This window comes from Thalassophryne amazonica, chromosome 14 (assembly GCF_902500255.1).
Source record: "Thalassophryne amazonica chromosome 14, fThaAma1.1, whole genome shotgun sequence".
In the NCBI taxonomy this organism is placed as follows: domain Eukaryota; kingdom Metazoa; phylum Chordata; class Actinopteri; order Batrachoidiformes; family Batrachoididae; genus Thalassophryne; species Thalassophryne amazonica.
Genome location: NC_047116.1, coordinates 91,939,451 through 91,958,491, shown reverse-complemented (window position 1 = coordinate 91,958,491; position 19,041 = coordinate 91,939,451). Strand labels below are relative to the sequence as shown.

Here is a 19,041-nt window from a genome sequence, read left to right as displayed (position 1 = left end):
TGCCCCCTTGTCTGGAGAGGCAAACAGCAGCTCCAGTCTGCACAGTTCCAAACAGGACAAATAAAAATACATAAATAAAGAGAAAACAGAACACAACATGGTGGAAGTAGAGCAGGTGAGCATGTCAGGAGGAGCTCTGTGGTCCTCTCCCCTCTTTTACCCTCTGTCGCTTTGTAGTGTGATTATTTATTTTGCTTTATTTTATTTTTACCCATTTATTAATTTCATTTCATTATATTATTTCTGTTTGTACTATTTATTTTATGTATTTGTTTTATTTTACTTATGTATTTGTTCTGTAAATATGTATTTCTTTATTATATTATTTTATTTATTTTCCTCCCTCTCTCTGTTCTCTTTCTTTTAATTTAAGATGCCATGTCGCTGGCCGACATTCTTTCTTTCTGTCATGTGGACTATAACCTAAGTTGTGGTTGTGACATTAGCCTAGCCGGCTGGCTGCTCACACGGATACTTTCAGATGCCCCATGGTCGGTGCTGTGCATGTTGAGATATGGCTGGGGGTGATCTAAAGGTGATCTTTGTTTTATTTTTTACCATGTCAGGAGAGCATGACGACACGTGCATCTCGGTGGTGTGTTGAGAGATGATGTTCTTCATGGCACAATATGTGTTCTCCAGTTGTGAGTTTCTCTGGAGGTGGGATTGTCGCCAGTGAGCCACTGCAGCTGACTGTTGTGTCATCGCTTATGGGAGGTGATGGTCTTCAGACCAGAGGATCCTTGGTTCAAATCCCAGCCTGACCGGAAAATCACTAAGGGCCCTTGGGTAAGCTCCTTAATCCACTAGTTGCTGCTGGTGTGTAGTGGGTGCCTTGCATGGCAGCAACCTGACATCAGGGTGAATGTGAGGCATTTGATGTGTAAAGTGCTTTGAGCATCTGATGCAGAGGGAAAAGAACTATATAAATGCAGTCTATGTGTGAAGGTGCCATCATGGTTTGGGTTCTGTCCTGTTTGTCTCCCATGCCTCCTTTGGTCTTCAGTGTGTATGTGTGTTCACCTATCAACCTTGTCCGTGTCTTTTCATTTGTGAGTTCATGTTTTAGTCCTTTGTCTGATGTCAGTGTATTCACTTATGTGTTTCTTGTCTGCTGTCTATGCCCCTGGTTGGATTCAGTGTGTGTCCTTCTGTGTCTGTCTTTCATGTATGTCCTCCTAGTGGTTTGTCCCAGACCTGTACTCTCATTTGTCTGTGTGATCTGTCCACAGGTTATGTCTCTGTTTTATTGTCTTTGTCATTGATTGTTTCTCTTTGGATTTGATCGGTGGGTTTTCAAGTCTTAGCTCCTCTGTTTTACACTGTGTTCTCTTTGTAGTGCCATTTTTCTACTTTTATTTCCTGATTCGGCTTTAGGTGTGGTTTAGTTTTGTATTAGTCTAATATCCTTGTCTCTTTCACTAGCAGTCTGTTTATGTTTTTTTTTTTTCCCCCACTGTTGCATCTTGTTCTCTTTGAGTCTGTTTATTTATTGCATTGATGTGGTTTCATATCTGTCTTTTGGTTTTGTGTTTTTTCTGCTTGCTTATGTTTTGGATATGGTCATGTTTTGTTTCTGCTTCACTTTAGATGTCTCCTTTTGTGGTGAGTTGTCACCTGATGTTTGACCCTGCCGTACCTGTCCTCCATTTTGTTCATTAGTTTGAGTTGGTATTTAAGCAGCACCTGTTTGCCTGTGCATTTGCTGGTTCCTTACAGTCCTCACTTGGCTCATGTAAATGGCTTTGCTCCTGGAAATATGTAAATGGCTTGGCTCCTGGAAATAGCTGTGGGAGATGGAAGCATTCAAGTTGAGCTTTACCATATGATATCCTGCCTACTCCTGGAAACCTAAGCCAGTAGTATGTCGAAGACCCCACATGCCATCTGTGTCCAAGTCCAGCAATACTGAAGCACATCTTGGTGGGATGCAAGACCGGCCTCACCCAAGGCCACCTGGCAGCACAACCAGGTGCTAAAGTGCCTTGCGGCATGGCTGGAAAGTAAAGTGACAAGCGTGAACACCCTTCCTCCCCCGCAATCCCATTGGCAATCAACACCATTTGTCTGGGAGGGTGAGAGGCAAGCTAGCATCACCACCACGAGACCAGACACTGGGCAGCTGGGCAGAGCACGGGACTGGAAGCTGCAGGCAGACTTCAACAAGAAACATTGCTTTTGTTAGATACTGAGATCTACCAACTTGTGACCAGACCTTGTTCTGTGGTCAGCCTCGCTCAAGCTCATTTACATTGTTGAGCTCATGGTGCCCTGGGAGAGTGCAGTGGAGGAGGCCTATGAACTGAAGAGGCTGAGGTACACTGAACTTGCAACCAATGCACAACAACATGGCTGGAAAGCGAAGGTATGCCCAGTGGAAGTAGGTTGTAGAGGGCTTATAGCCACCTCAAATTCCAGGCTACTCAGGGAGATGGGAGTGCAAGGGAACACCCACTGGCAGGTTGTCAAAGACCTCTCCATGGCTGCTGACTAGGGGGGCCAGCGGCTGCGGATGAAGAGATAGCACTCTGTCTGCGCCTTCAACTGAGTTAATAGCATCTAGGGAGTTAACCTAGAATGCTGAGATTCACTACTGAACCCTCTGGAGGTGTCATGGACCTATCAATAAAACACCCAAGAAGGAGTGCGCTCACTTGACAACCATCACCCAATTGACCACACCACAGAGTCTCATTGGTGCCTCAAGTATTTTTTGAGGGATAGTAACATCTAGTTCAACACAATAGATCTGAGAGGTTTTAGCTATACTATTTTTTCACAATAGTAGTTTTGATGTGTCTACCATCTTTGTCCATTTAGTGATACAATCTCCAACCGACTTGTCCTACTGCTGTCACCATAACTGCCATTCTGGATTTGTCATTTATTAGTTTCTTCATTGACTTTGCTGCTGGAAAACCCAGTAATCTAACATTAGTTTAACACGACCTGGAAAAGCAGCATCTGAGAGAAAACATACCTGTCCAGTGTCGTGTTCAGAATACTGCAAATACGTGCAGTCTTTAAAAAAAAAAACCACAGTTCTAAAACTGGTTAAACAGTTAAAAACAATAAAAGAACTTTATAGGAACCACAAATGGACTGCACACTCTCTCGTGGTCTGTTGAAATTTAAACTGACATGTTTCCACAGAGCTTCATTAAAAACTCTTTACCTTGATTGTTTAGCTGAGACATCATATAAAACCAGTGTTTCTCTTTTGGATTCAAAAGCTTGAGGTTTATTGTAGAAGATGGAGGTTTGTCTCAAGAGAACTGCAGGGCAAGAGATTCCACACAGACCGGTCCTTAATCCTGTGAGAATATTCTCACAGAAGAGTTCACTTTCAGCGGTGCTCTCCTCTGAGAAATCCTTTTTCAGTCAGCGAGGGTCTTTTACGTCATCCTTATGCAAAATGTTTCATTTCAGGTCAGCTCTGGCACAGCTGAAAGTTTTCCATTAGCAAGATGGAGGAGGAACAGGAAGAGAAACGCATACAGCTGAGAACTGTTTGTAAGTCAACCCAGGGGTAACTATTGAGAAGAATATTCTCAAAGTACTCAGGTTGACCCAGAGCTCTGTAGAGGTGTCAGGTGTCAATAATATACAGAAGGTCATCTCAGGACTGAATTCTGACTGTATTATTATTGATATATAAGTATATAAAATACCACACTAAAAGGTCATGCATTTTTCCCCCCTTTTGAATGCCTGATTTAACAAAACATATTCAGAGGATGCGGTGCATATGTTATCCTCCAGCAACTAAAGTCAGCAACTCACAAGTCAAGTATGCCACATCCACAACACCTCGGAACCACCTTCGGCATGGATGGCAACCACCCAGACAGACAACCAGTCCATTCTTACATCTCTAAAATAATCATCTATCTGCCACAGCCATGTGGACATCCCCTTGGGCTTCTCCAGCTACTGAGGTCCTCAACACTCAGGCATCAGTGTGCTGGATCATGCACAGAGAAACGGTCCACATGGCCAAAAGGTCATTTTTGACGAGTTGGAGAGGAAAGGTTTACTAACCTTGACTTTGCAGATGATCCTGTGATCTTTGTGGAATCAATGGATACTCTGATTTTAATATCTGAGAAGCTGAGTGAGGAATGAGAAGTTCTGCATTTGAGATTGTACTGGATGAGGACTAAGATTTAGGCTTGGCTCAACAATCAGAAGTGTATTTTTATGTCGTGAAAGTGTTGAACTTGTATGGACATTCACTTTTCTCTGTAGTGACATACGTGTACCTGAGTCCTCTGCATTTGAGATTGAAAGGTGCTTGGGAAGAGCTTATGGACTCATGAGGTAATGGGATGGAGGTGTTTGGTGACGCTAATATATTTTGAGGTGAACAAAGATCAAAGACTTTAGGGTCCTGGTACTGCATGTCTTGCTGTATAGTTGTGAGACGTGTACCAGTGAAATCAGGCCACAATTGGATGATGCGATACAAGTTTGCCTTATGGCAGGATCTCACATGCAAGTGCGCCACTTTGCAGCATGTACAGAGCAACTGTGTTACAAACCTGCATATCACAACACAGCACTTTGAGCATGTTCCAAAGCTCTGTAGTGCAGTCTGTGCTTTATTTCCTGTATTGTATCATAACGGGCATTGTGTGGTGTTATATAGTAGATGCGATCACAGCTGCAAAGATACATACAGGGGCACACAGGTGTGCATGCAGGTCAGTAAAACAGGAGCAGACAAAAACAACCAAGCATAATCGCACATTCAACTGTGGCCAAAGCCCAACGGATAGCCAAAAATAATTTGTTAGGTTGATATGCATGTTTCAGCCCTGCAATAGACTAGTGTCCTGTGTACCCTGTGTCATGCCCTATGACTGCTGGAATAGGCTTCAGCCCCCATCACCCATAATTTGACTAAGCGGGTTAAGAAAATGAATGAATAAATGTGCAAGTTTCATTTTTCAAATCTTAGCACCCCTTCACACATAACACAATTGAAGCCGACTGGCGCACGAAGGAGGAATTGTATGCCACTTGTGTAAAATTGGAACCTCTTCAAACGCCTTGTACAGCTGTCCTTGCAACCATTCACACACACAGCACCTGAGAGACAGCGAATGCCCTGCGAGTACCCATTCAACCCCTCTTTCAGCAGGTGTCATCCAAATTCCAGGTGCCACACACAAACATCCAATACCACTCGCAGAGCACTTAGTAAAGGTGTGGCTATTTGCACTCCTGGCACAATAATAGATGCAAGGTGACCACATTCAAGCTGTCTGCAAAATATGTCTAAGTGCTCCCTGAGTGTGGCGTAACCTAGCAATACAGGTAGCGTGCCAGAGTGTCGGCTGCCCCTCATCACATGTGGCGTGTGTGTCTTTCACACACTCCCCCCACCATCCCCCCTCAACAAATGTAGCATGAGTGTGTATCGTGCATGTGCCCATGTGTCGCGCTTCGTCCCCAGCAACACATGTGGCGTTCCAAGTCACCTCTCAGCTGATCACCACCACAGCCACACACTGACAGCTAGAAATGATGGCTCAGTCCACACGACGTGTTACATTACAAGCATAGAGACCACATCCAGGACACGTATATAAGTTGTTGTGGTTCACTGGGTTGCTTCCATTTTGTTTGGGGTCACCGCAGCGGATACAGCCAGATCCACATTGGTATTTGGCACAAGTTTTATGCCGGATGCTCTTCCTGATGCAGCTCCAGTTTTACCTGGAGAAACACACACACAGTTGCTGGTGTTCCGCAGAGGTAGGACAGGTATATAAGTAATTACTACAATAACTACATACAAAATTACATAACAAATAACTAAAACAAACGATCACAGAAACAGAGTGACACTTTGTTCTGTGCACTGCACAAACAGGTGGGGGGTGGTCCTAAATAGCAGCAGCTGTTGAGAGCTCTGGACCTGGATGGAGAATATGTACTGTGTTTTGAAGGACATGACCTTACAACGTGACGCGTGTACCTGCCTCCCTCACATAGAAATACATAAAAATATATCACTTTTGCTACGGGTTGGACTGGCCACTCTGCGTGCACACCGGCAGGCTGCTCACTGGAAACGTGCACCACTCGCTGGACACACGCGCGGGGCCAGCTGGACATGTTGGGCCAGCAGATGTGGACATGATAAACGCACACTGCTTCATTAATGTCATTTCATTTCAGGTTGTTAAGATTAGACCAGGGGTCACCAACCCTTTTCCTGGAGGGCACCTGCCCTGCATGTTTTCTAACTCTCCCTGATCCAGTCCCAGGCAACTAGCTATCAGGTGTGTTCAGCCAATCAACAGCTGGAAGACACCACTTAAAAAAAAATAAAAAAAACAACACGTGCGGCTTGAGTAGGTTGATCTGGAAAACATACAGCGCAGGGGCTCTCCAGGAACACGGTTGGTGACCCCTGACATACAGATTTGAACAAAAGCTCATAATGGTCATTAATTGTGATTGACTGATGATGAAGTCACAAAGCAGGGGCCACCTTAGCCCTGTCATTTTCAACCACCCATTTGGTGGTGTCTCCCATCGGGACTTGGAGACTTCTAATCAGTATGGGGTACAGATGTTCCCTACACGATTCCTGACACTTTGTTGTGCATCTCAGTGCACACTGTCCCAGCTTGCATCTTGCATTCTGCTACTATGTGCTGGACTGTCCCTTGTGCACATTTGCACAGCCTGCAACTTGGGTCCTGTCAGCTGTGGTGGACTCCTGGATATTTTTGTTCTGATTTTTTCCAGAGAAAGCTGAGCAATCACCATGTTGAATTTGCGTCAGAAAAAAGCTTTAAAAAAACAGCAGTGGAATGATTTTCCCATCACCCTGCTGGGAGAAGCTTTTTTCCAGCTACTTTTCGGAGTGATGCCGAGCCGAGGGAGGACTGAAGACTTGGTGGGATATCCATTGAACCGCGGCAGCGGGCTGACCCGCACGGAGCAGCCGGGGTTCAGGCCTCATTCTTGGGCAGAGTGACACAGGCAGGCATCCACTTTTTGGATATATACAAACACCCAGTTTGACCACCGGAGCTTAGTTCTGCAGCTTTCTCGAAGTGAGAATAATTTAAAATTAAAACGTGATGTTTACTGGACTGCTGAAGGTTAATGATCAGCTAACATTAACTTAGCCTTTTAGCACAGTGGAGCTGAGTGAACACTTTAATTTGTAAATGGTTCAGTCTATTTTTATTTTTACCAAATAATGCTACAGCTTTTTTCTGAGACCACAAAAAGCTCAATTTTAAATAACTTAGATTTTTCGGTCTTTTTATTTTTTCCTGGGTTTTTTCTGTTTGTTTGTTTGTTTGTTTTGTTTAACTGTTTAGTTTTTCTTTATATTTTAAGAAATATTTTTTATTTGGCCCAGTCAGGAACATTTGCTGTGCGGACAACCTAAATACAGATGCACTTCAGAAACTTCCAGTGATGAGCTGAACACCATGAAGTCAGAAGAAAACATCTCTGCTCTTCAAAATGGGGAAAAAAAAGCTTCCTAACTTCCTAACTTAGCAAGTTAAAATCTTAGCCAGAGAGAAGAAATGGTTTGTGAGAGGTGTCAAGGAAGCATTCTTTGTAAAACAGTTGAAACCCAGCCTTAACCGGGGAGGGGACACGCTTTATCCCCTGTTTACAATGTGGTACTCAGGTCAAAGCAGTTTCAGTCTTTTGTTCATGGTAATGAGTCATTCACGTCATCAGGAGAGAGTCGTCAAGGGAGCCATCAGGGGAGGCTTCTGTCCTGTCATTAAGAGAGTGCTAACTAGAGCACAATAGGTGCTAATTAGAGCTATTATTTAGTCACTAGCCTATAGCAGTCAGCCTCTCGGTAGGTGGGGTCTGGTTAGGTTAAAAAACTCCAGCTTTTGTTGGCTTCTGGTTTATTCTTCTCTACAAGAGTCAAGACAGAAGTCAGACTACCAGAGCAAGAATTTTAGCTGAGGAAGCTTCTGTGATTTGAAGCGAAACGTCCTCACGTCAAGCAAGCCAGTCCAGTCGAAGATTCAAGCTTCTCTACTATTCTTCACCATTGCGGGATAAGGGGAATTTTGACATTCTAGTTTCTAACTCCACAAAAACAAGGCAGAAAGGCTTGAAAAAAATTAGGGTGTAACATAGTCAAATGTTCTATCAAACAACAAAGTTTGGTGATGATCAGATCCGGATTCCGGACCTGGTGATCCAGAATATGCAAAAATATAGGGAAAATAGAAAATGTGTCAGTGTGAGGTGACAAATGAAGCTAGAGATGCACAACTAACACCAAATTGTAGCTGAATCTGTACTGATTCAGTAAGGTGTCATCAGAATTGATGTAGCTTCAAATGTTATGGTGCTAGATCCACAAGAAAACCGCCATTAAAGAAAAATCGTTTTTAGACAATACCTTTTGAACTAATAAAGACATAAAAGTGATTCCAAGTTCTAGTGATATGTTTTCATGGTCAAGGATGTCAAATATAAAGGAAAGAAAACTGTATGTATCATAGTTTTGGTTGTAACACTGAATTGTTGAATAGATCACTGTGCCAAGGAGGGAATCTCTTTAGGGTCAGTGACCCTATAGCCTTATTTAGAGAAGTATTTCATAAATGTTAAAAAATTCATATATTTGCAGTTTAGTTGAATAATAAACTGAATTTTGTCTCTTATTTGTTTTTGTCTATAAGCACATGCAATATCAATATCAGTGCTCAGATGACAGTAGCTTCTGGGAAAGGTGCAAGTTGCAATAAACTGTGATGCCAAGCGCTAAGGATACATGCTATCCAGTCACAGCAGATGAAACTTTTTTTTACTACATCATTGTTAGACTTTTGTAGGTTCAGTGATTCCACGGCGTGTAGATGTTATGGCGTCAGTGACCCCATGGCCTTGGCAGAGGTTTGCACTCTCCGAGTGCTTCTAGTTAAATTAGCTCCTGTTGCATTTATAATAAACATTTGTATTTATTTACAGTGTCTGTTTTCTGGTTGAAATGAAATATGAATAATCTTTTATTTGTGTAAAAATAAATATCCAAGGTTCCTTATGTTAAACAAGAAATCATCTAATCTGGAATAACAGGTAAGTTATGGTTTTAATTTACAGATGGTGAAAGGTTTCTAAAGAAGCTTTTATTTTTTTACCGTTTTAATCATATATGTTCTAAATGTTGTTATTATTATTTTACAGTAATCAGAAATTAATTTTGAGGTACAAAAAAAAATTGCAAGGATTTTCCTCAGAAAACTGCTCTGTATAAATGAGCAGTCCTGTGACACGTTTCTGCCACTGATCTGTACATAACACAGAATTTACAGATCAGTGGTTTCTGCCACTAGTCTTCCATGTTTTGGCCTGAAGCATTGTTTCTATTGGACAGCGCAAAGCTAAGTCACAGTTCAGAGCTGCGAAAGTTGGATTGGGTTGAACTTTGACCGCGGCAGCTTGTTGACAAGCGGCAATGTGCACTCCCGTCAGAAGCATCACTTTAGCTCGGCTTTTGACACGATGCTTCTGACGCATCTAAAAAATGATGCCTCTCATTGAAAATAATGCTTTTTAGACCTATTCATGACGCGTCCCACGTGGCTGACGCCTCCGGTGTGGAAGGCCCATAACTCTTGAACAGAGCAACATTGCACTCTGAATGAACATGTTGAAGTGGCAGGCAAAGAGGGAGACACAGAGAGACAATGTGACCTCCAGGCTCTAGGATCGGCTGTGAGGCAAAGATCATCTAGAACAGTGATTGAAACTAGACGGAGCAATTGCTGATGCTCTAGTGTCATGCATTAATAGAAACATGAGTTTGACACACCGGTGCATACGTTGATCTCAGACGGTTAATGTGCTGCAGGATTTGGCCAAGGATGAGCAGTTCTAGGCATTTGGACACAAAGATGATCATCAATGGGAAAATAAGGATGTCAGTCAGTTCCTGTCACACTCGTAGATGCAAGTTATTCAAAACCGGTGATTTATCTGTCTTGAGATTCTTTAAGATCTTCAAGACATCTGTCTGTGTGATGGTAATAAATTGACCAGGGTTGTGTTAGGAGAAGCTTTGGTGGAATGTCAGGCATGTTTGCTGTGTCTTGGATGCATGGGTGAATCCATCTACCTCAGATTGTTAATCACTGTACGTCCATCCATCCATTTGCTGTACCCACTTACTCCCTTTAAGTGTCATGCGGGGGCTGGAGCCTATCCCAGAAGTCAAAAGGCATGAGGTGGGGTTCACCCTGGACAGGACACCAGTCTGTCACAGGGCCACATATAGACACACATTCACACCCACACACACACCTATGGACAATTTAAAGCTTCCAGTTCACCAAACCTGCATGTCTTTGGATGTGGGAGGAAGCTGGATGGAAGTCACTCAAACACAGGAAGAACATGCAAACTCCACACAGAAAAGCCACAGGTGGGAATCGATCCCATGACCTTTTTGCTGCTAACCACTAATCCACCATGCTGCCACCACTGTGCATGTAAGTGACAAATATAATCTTTCAAGAAACAACAAATCTCCACTTATTTCCGCTTGAACATGTTGGAAATATTTTTCTTCATCCACATCCTGACATGTTCAGTCATTGTGTGATTGTTCCTTGAAATACATAAAGAAGTTTATGAGGGGTTGAACATAAAACTCACAGACAGACAGAGGGACAGGGTGATTTCAGTGCCCCCCCCCCCCCCAAAAAAAAGAATTGTAAGGTCACTTCAGCCAGTAATGTGAAACAGTAACAGAAAATAACAGATTACAGTTGGTCGTCACCACTTAATCATCTGTAAGTGGTCATTTTTGCAGAGTAGTTAAATTTACCATGAATTTCCTACTTTGAATGAATTTAAGAAAAACACTAATCACAAAGCAACAGTAATACTTGATTAGTCAACAGCACCGAATGCAAATGAGCTAAATCTGCTGACTGGAGGCTCTTCAGGTCCGATGCTGCAAACTGAAAAAGTGAGTAAGAGCAGAGAAGAGCATGTCACCTTCTTTGATGCCGTACATGGAGTTTGCAGTGTGGTGTATCAACCGGTGTGAATACCTTATTCTACAGATGTATATAATGCATGTCTTTGTGAAGGACGCACATAAAAGGACTGTGAAAATAATTTGTCATTGCAGGGAATAGACTGAGCGTCTGACATTGTCTACTTCACAGAATTAAACCCGGGTGTCACACTGGATTATTTCTTTATCACTGTTGCCCCGTTCGGTCAGGGTTCTTAATATGCTCCACAAATGCTCACTAGTGAGAGGTTTTTTTGTAATTTCACTCACAAAAAAGAGGCTATTTGCTGCTTTAACAAAGTGTGATATGCTTTTTATAATTGCAGTAGTTTTAATAAGTTGAACTCCACTGTGCTGCAAGAAAAAGCACGAGGCTGAACGTCTCGGTGTCAGTCACTGTGAATGCAGGTGGTTGATGCTGCAGAGTGTACAATGGTGACAATACTCTGCCATGTCAAGAGACACTAACAAATTCCTGATTTAATTTGCGGTACACTACTAACAGATACATGTGTCAATAGGATACAGTTATTCTACAGTGTGTCTGCTGGAGCATACAACAGTTTAGTGCTGTAAAAAGATTAAAACATTGTCTCACTGTTCATTTAAAATAAGCAGATGTGTGTCCCAAACAAAAAAAAATAAAAATAAATAAAAAAATCTAATGAGATTGCATTGGCCTTCTTCCACAGGAAATTTGCTATATAATGCAGTCCCCACTGTACAAGGAGAAAGGGGCACAGCTGGCTTTGAGCCAGTGATGTTGCCTTCAGGAAGCAAGTGCACTAATAATGTGCAATGTTCAATGCGACGTGCTACATGGTGTTCAACGGGGCGTGCAACGCGACATGCAATGTCATGTGCAGAGGTGTCAAGTAACGAAGTACAAATACTTCGTTACTGTACTTAAGTACACTTTTTAGGTATCTATACTTTACTCCATTACTTATTTTTCTGCCTACTTCTGACTTCTACTCATTACACACAAGTATCTGTACTTTCTATTCCTTACATTTTTAAAACAAACAGCCTTGTTACTCTTGGCTTCAGTTTAATGTTTATATATATATATTTCACGTCATGTGCGCCTGTAATCAACGTTTCTGCAGAGCGGCTTTGCTTTGAACCGTGAACCAGTCGAAGCAGTGGTAGATTGAAGCAATGCTTCGACCTATTGTTTCGTTTATTCTTTCTTTCTTCTGCTTAATTTTCCCCCGCTAAAACCCTAAAGAGCATACGTCTGTGAGTACTATTTACCTTTTCTATGTTAAACCGACCTGTTATGGTCTTCTGAAACAGTTGATAGATGTATTTTATAACTTAAAAACTGGAGCGATGCTAATGCGTTAGCATGTCTATGGCATTTTCAATGTTAAAACTTAGCATTAAGCAGTTGCAGCTGTCATCACGCTCGGGTGCATTTGTTTTCAAATTGTAATATTTCTTAAATTTATTTTTGTTTATATATTAATAATCTAATGATTATTACATACAATTTTAGAGAAAGAGGCAAAAAGAACCTGAATAGAAACACAACAGAAAATATAAAAGCAATGAACATACATAAATAAATACGTACATACATAAATAAATAAGTGTTTCCTGTGAACACCTAGTTACTCTTACACCTCCACTTAATCCCTGTCTTATTTAATGACAGTTTGTTTCGGTCAAACCATATTTTCAATGTGTTAATTTCTTCAGTGATTTCCTCCAGAACTATCTGCCAAACTAGAAAACTGCTGCATCCTTGTAAGAGCAGAATACTACTGGAATGAATTTGAATAAGGAAAGGTGTGGGTTTTTTTTTCCTTCACTAAATGGATGCTGCACTCACTGCAGTTTATTGTCTGGAATAGTCCCAGATTGCATTTCAGAGCTTCTAGAATTGAAATATTTTCATGCAGGTGGTGTTGGGGGGTAATTTTGGGTTTTGGGTCTTGGGCCACATGTAGAACGAATCAGTTTTTAAATTAATCTTTCAATTCATATAGTGGCGTCTACATTTTTTTTTTTTTAAGGTTACTTTATACTTTTATACTTTAAGTAGGTTTTGGAGCACATACTTTTTCACTTTTACTTGAGTAAAGAGGTCAAGTTGATACTTCAACTTTTACCAGAGTGTTTTTAAACTGCAGTATCTATACTTCTACTTAAGTAACAAATGTGTGTACTTTTGACACCACTGGTCATGTGCAATGTGAGGTTCAATGCACATTAGTACACTTGCTTCAGGAAGCAAGTGTACTAACTATGTGCGACATGCAATGCAACGTGCAATGTGACATGCAATGTGATGTGCAATGCACAAAGGTGTTGGTCATTTACTCAATATATTCGCAATTCTTATGCAAGTTATGTTGATATGAATAACTTAGAAAAATGTATCTGTTTAGAGACAGCACAGTGCCTTAGTGGTTATACTGTTGCCTCACAGTGCACTGTTGCCACTCACTGTGAGGCAATGGGTCGGTCATGCGAATCGGTCATGGGATCGATTCCCACCTGTGGCCTTTCTGTGTGGAGTTTACATGTCCCCCCCCCCCCCCCCCAGTGTCTGGGTGTGTTCCCTCTGGGTGCTCCGGCTTCCTCCCACATCCAATGACATGCAGGTTAGGTGGATCGGAAACTTTAAATTGTTTGTCACTGTGCGTGCGGATGTGAATATGTGTGTTTGTCCAACTGTGACCCTGCGACAGACTGGCGTCATGTCCAGGGTGTACTCCACCACATGATCCTTAATTGGAGTAAGCAGTTGACGATGAATGAGTGACTATCTGTTTAGAATTTGAGGAGGCTGTATCATTTGGCTAAAAACAGATGAGTTAAATTGAACAATACGTAACATGCAGTTACTGCACTTTCTCTAAAACAAAATATCCCTGCTTCAAGACTAGCCATGTCCCATTCTCCTTGTACAGTTGGAGTTGTGTTATTAAAGCCAAATCAACATGTGGATCCCAAACTGAATATTCTGAATTTTCAATGAAATCTGATTTAATTGTTTCACTTTTTCAACACATAGTAATTTGTCTGCCAATCACATCTGCTTCCTGTATTTTAACAGCAGGGCAGTACTGTAATCTTTTTACAGTAATAAAATGTTTTATTATATGGCTGCGATGCTACGCGCGCTCTGATTGCCGGATTTCCAGTATGATATTTTCCCGTATCAGGCCGGTTACTGTGACAATCGGTCCGAAACACGTATCTCATTCATTACAAACCAAAAAGCTAAAAACGCAGTTAGAAAAAAAAACAAGTCAGACACAAACAAACTCCATGAATATCTCAACAGCATCAGAAAAAAAAAAACGTCGCCTACCGTCGCCTAGCCTACCAGCTAGCGACCAGACCAGAAGTTCTTCATGGAGGTGAAGTGAACAGGTCTCTGACTGTGAGCCCAAAATCATCATCAGCTTTTATATTCAGGTGATACCGTACGTTTGTGTGTTTACATATATATATATATATATATATATATATATATATATATATATATATATATAAAGGATTAAGCAACGAGAAGCCATGCATTATGTGTTACTCCGCGAAGTGCATTCCTCTTTCATTCATCAAACGTTTTATTTTGGCCAAAAATATTAAAATTCACTTGGAAATCCATGTTTTATCATGTTTCTGCCATTCACCTGTCAAAACAGAGCTGATCTGCGCGAAATGATTGCGCATTGCTATGGTGACGACCAGAGCGGAGTGATTATAACAGTGACTTAACTCGCCGAACTATGTGTGCATATACATGAAAATAATGCATGCCAGTTAGACATGGAATTCTCACTGACCATGGTATGTATATATATATATATATATATAAACAAATTATTAACCTCCCTCTCTTTAATAATCCTTTAGTATTTGGCACACTGTAGAACATAACAGCATAATGCTGGCAACTCCAGCTACCAGTAGCTTACTGTAAATTGAATGGAAATTTGTAAGTGTTGGTTAGTTGGTGGATGACACTTGCTGCAGTAGCTGTGAAGTCCCACTTTGAAGAAGAAATCAGGCTGACAACAACTGCACATGTGAGTTGATGTAGCTTTCATTTCTAATCATCTCTGAGTATTCCATCTCACTTCTGATGCATTGCATCCAGTCCATGTCAACTGCATCAACAGAAATTGTCCCAAGTAAGCTTAAGGTCATGTTTCCAGACATTCTCGTATCAACAGCGTGGTTGGGCAGCTGGACGAGAACCTTCAGGTGCTCTTGCTCATGTGCAGCACCTCTTTTGAAATGCAGCTGAGCTTCATACACTGTCCAAGATGTGCTGTTGTATAGGACAGAACACATGCTGTGGGCCAGGTAGAGTGACAGCCTGGTGTTCTTTGAGCGGTAGTTCTTCCAGATCCTGCTGCAACATGAGGTGATGTTCTTGGATGTATGGCACAACAATGGGCCTCAGGATCTCCTCACGGTATCTCTGTGCATTCAAAATGCCATCAATAAAATGCACCTGTGTTCTTCGTCCATAACAAACGCCTGCCCATACCATAACCCCACCGCCACCATGGGCCACTCGTTCCACAACATTGACATCAGAAAACCGCTCACCCACACGACGCCACACACACTGTCTGCCATCTGCCCTGAACAGTGTGAACCGGGATTCATCCGTGAAGCGAACACCTCTCCAACGTGTCAAACGCCAGCGAATGTGAGCATTTGCCCACTCAAGTCGGTTACGTCGACGAACTGGAGTCAGGTCGAGACCCCGATGAGGACGACGAGCATGCAGATGAGCTTCCCTGAGACGGTTTCTGACAGTTTGTGCAGAAATTCTTTGGTTATGCAAACCGATTGTTTCAGCAGCTGTCTGAGTGGCTGGTCTCAGACGATCTTGGAGGTGAACATGCTGGATGTGGAGGTCCTGGGCTGGTGTGGTTACACGTGGTCTGCGGTTGTGAAATGCCTTTGGAGACGGCTTATGGTAGAGAAATGAACATTCAATACATGAGCATCAGCTCTGGTTGACATTCCTGCTGTCAGCATGCCAATTGCACGCTCCCTAAAATCTTGCGACATCTGTGGCATTGTGCTGTGTGATAAAACTGCACCTTTCAGAGTGGCCTTTTATTGTGGGCAGTCTAAGGCACACCTGTGCACTAATCATGGTGTCTAATCAGCATCTTGATATGGCACACCTGTGAGGTGGGATGGATTATCTCAGCCAAGGAGAAGTGCTCACTATCACAGATTTAGACTGGTTTTGTGAACAATATTTGAGGGAAATGGTGATATTGTGTATGTGGAAAAAGTTTTAGATCTTTGAGTTCATCTCATACAAAATGGGAGCAAAACCAAAAGTGTTGCGTTTATATTTTTGTTGAGTGTATTTGCACAAAAACAATAAAGTTTATTAGTTTGAACATTAAATATCTTGTTTTTGTGATGTATTCAATTGAATATAGGTTAAAGAGGATTTGCAAATTGGGGTTGTATGATATAGAGGAGTCTCTGCTGCTGCTGGCACTTCTGCAGTTAGTGCAGTGAGAAGATCATGTATTTTGTAGATCGCTGTGTCACACTGTTACACAAGGTTGACAAAGGAAGTGACACATCTTCTGTGGTACCAAGATGACTTGTGAAGACTTTCCATATAACCCTCGCATTGCCTGTGGGAATCCATGGGATCTAGATTGGGTGATGTGTATAAAAAGGGTAGCTGACATTTTTCAAGGGTGATAATAAATTATGCAAAGTTTCTACAATGAGTTGGAATGTCGTGTGAGTACAGAATGTTTAAAGAACCTTAGACCTCAACAGTTTTTAGAAAAAGAACTCAAACCTTTTATTTCCTGTTATTTTTTCAATTTTTGATCTCAATTTACTGTCTTAATGTATTGATAAATTGTTTAGGTTCTTGTTATCATATACACACTATTATTATTAATGTTATTATCAGTGTTATTATTTTATTTTATTATGACTTCTATTTTGTCACTTGATTGGACCACAATAGAAATATGTGTTTTCACTTTCTTGTGTCATCCATGTATTTTGAACATATTTACAATTATGTACTTAGATTGAATTTACTAAATAAAATTAGACACGCATGCACACATTAATGCTTCAAAGCCAAAATTATACACACAATACACCATAATGACAATGTGTAAAAAGTTTAAAAGTTCTTGAAAAAAGATTTTTGCAAATTTATTAAACATTTATAAAACTAAGGGCCCGGTCACACGGCACACAACAATAACTGAACGAAGGAAAAAAGTCACACATTGTTGAGACAAGGTGGACAACTGATCCTGCACTTCTCCCATCACTGAAAAACCTGTGAATCAAGAGCGTATAAAGGAACAAAACAAAACCGAAACTAACAAAAGAAAAACAAAGAGAATGCAGACCCCGACACTTTAAACAAAATCAAAATGAAACATTCATAATGAGCATGCGTGTGCGCACAGCCATTCTAGCCACAAACGGTTGGAATGTGTGTAAATAGTTAAAGTAGTTGATAAAATGTTCTTGCCACTATTGTTTCTGTATGACTGTTGCTTTTCATCCCTCACACGGACGAGTTATGTTCAGCTCGTTGGAGCTTTAATGTTAATGTTTGTGCAAGATGTCGGACTTGGGAGGTTGGCAGGCATCATGTTTGGAGGAAACCAGGCACCATCGCTACAGTGAAGCATGATGGTGGCAGCATCATGTTGTGGGGATGTTTTTCAGCGGCAGGACCTGAGAAGCTAGTCAGGATTGAGGGAAAGATGGATGCAGAAATGTACATAGACATCCTGGATGAAAACCTGCTCCAGAGCGCTCTTGACCACAGACTGGGGTGATGGTTCATCGTTCAGCAGGACATTGTCCCTAAGCACACAGCCAAGATATCAAAGGCGTGGCTTCAGGACAACACTGTGAATGTCCATTAGTGGCCCAGCCAGAGCCCAGACCTGAATCTTATTGAACATCTCTAAAGAGATCTGAAAATGGATGTGCACTGACACTCCCCATACAACCTGATGGAGCTTGAGAGGTGCTGCAAAGAAGAATGGGCAAAACTGCCCAAAGATGGGTGTGCCAAGCTTGTGGTATAATATTTAAGAAGAATTGAGGATGTAATTCCTGCCAAAGGTGCATCAACAAAGTATTGAGCAAAGGGGGTGAATATGTATGTATATGTGATTTCTTAGTTTTGTATTTTTAATACATTTGATAATGTTGTCATTATGGTGTGTTGTGTGGAAAATTTTGTTTGAAAAAATGAATTTTCACCATTTTGGAATAAGGCTGTAACTTAAAATGTGGTAAACGTGAAGGGCTGTGAATACATTCCGGATGCACAGTATATATATATATATATATTATAGATGGTATTGCTGCATCAAAGTCAAAGTCAACGTCAAAGTGTTTTTATTTCTCTCCCTAAGGAGAGATTTGCCTTGGACAGAGGGGTCTGCTACACAACAACACATCTGGTACATAGCACCCATACATCAAAAACAACAACATAGTAAATCAAAGTTAAAATATAAATACACAACATTATTAACATCTTTATGCAAATTCTGCAATACATAACCTTACGCTATCTTCCCTGAACTATCTGCTGATTTATGAGCTTCACTGACAATGGAATAAATAAATGTTTATATCGATTATATTTACAAAAAGGAACCCTGTACCTACTTCCTGAGTTAAGTAAAGTATATTCAGAGTGCAGTACACGAGACGCATCTGTTAAAATATTGTCTGCACATCTGAGAACTGCCTGTTCAAACAACTCTTGGGGAGTCACAGGTACCACCATACCCATGATTTTGCCAGCTATCTTAATTAGATTTAATATTTGAGTTTTTGATTTAATTGTTAAATTACAAAACCAGCTATGAATACCATACCGTAACACACACTCAGTCGTTGCTCTGTAGAAAATCAACATAATATTCCTACATACACCAAACAGTCTGAGAAGTGGTGTTGAGAATGAAGAAAGTGCATGCACTGGTGGATTCGGGCACAAATGCTTGACA

The 19,041-nt window shown here is 41.3% G+C and overlaps 1 protein-coding gene across 1 annotated transcript in view; it reads left to right on the top strand.

The window, feature by feature from the left end:
* The window catches only part of thsd7ba (thrombospondin, type I, domain containing 7Ba), a 553,518-nt gene that overhangs the window by 52,244 nt on the left and 482,233 nt on the right, over positions 1–19,041 (top strand). The window lies entirely within an intron of this gene.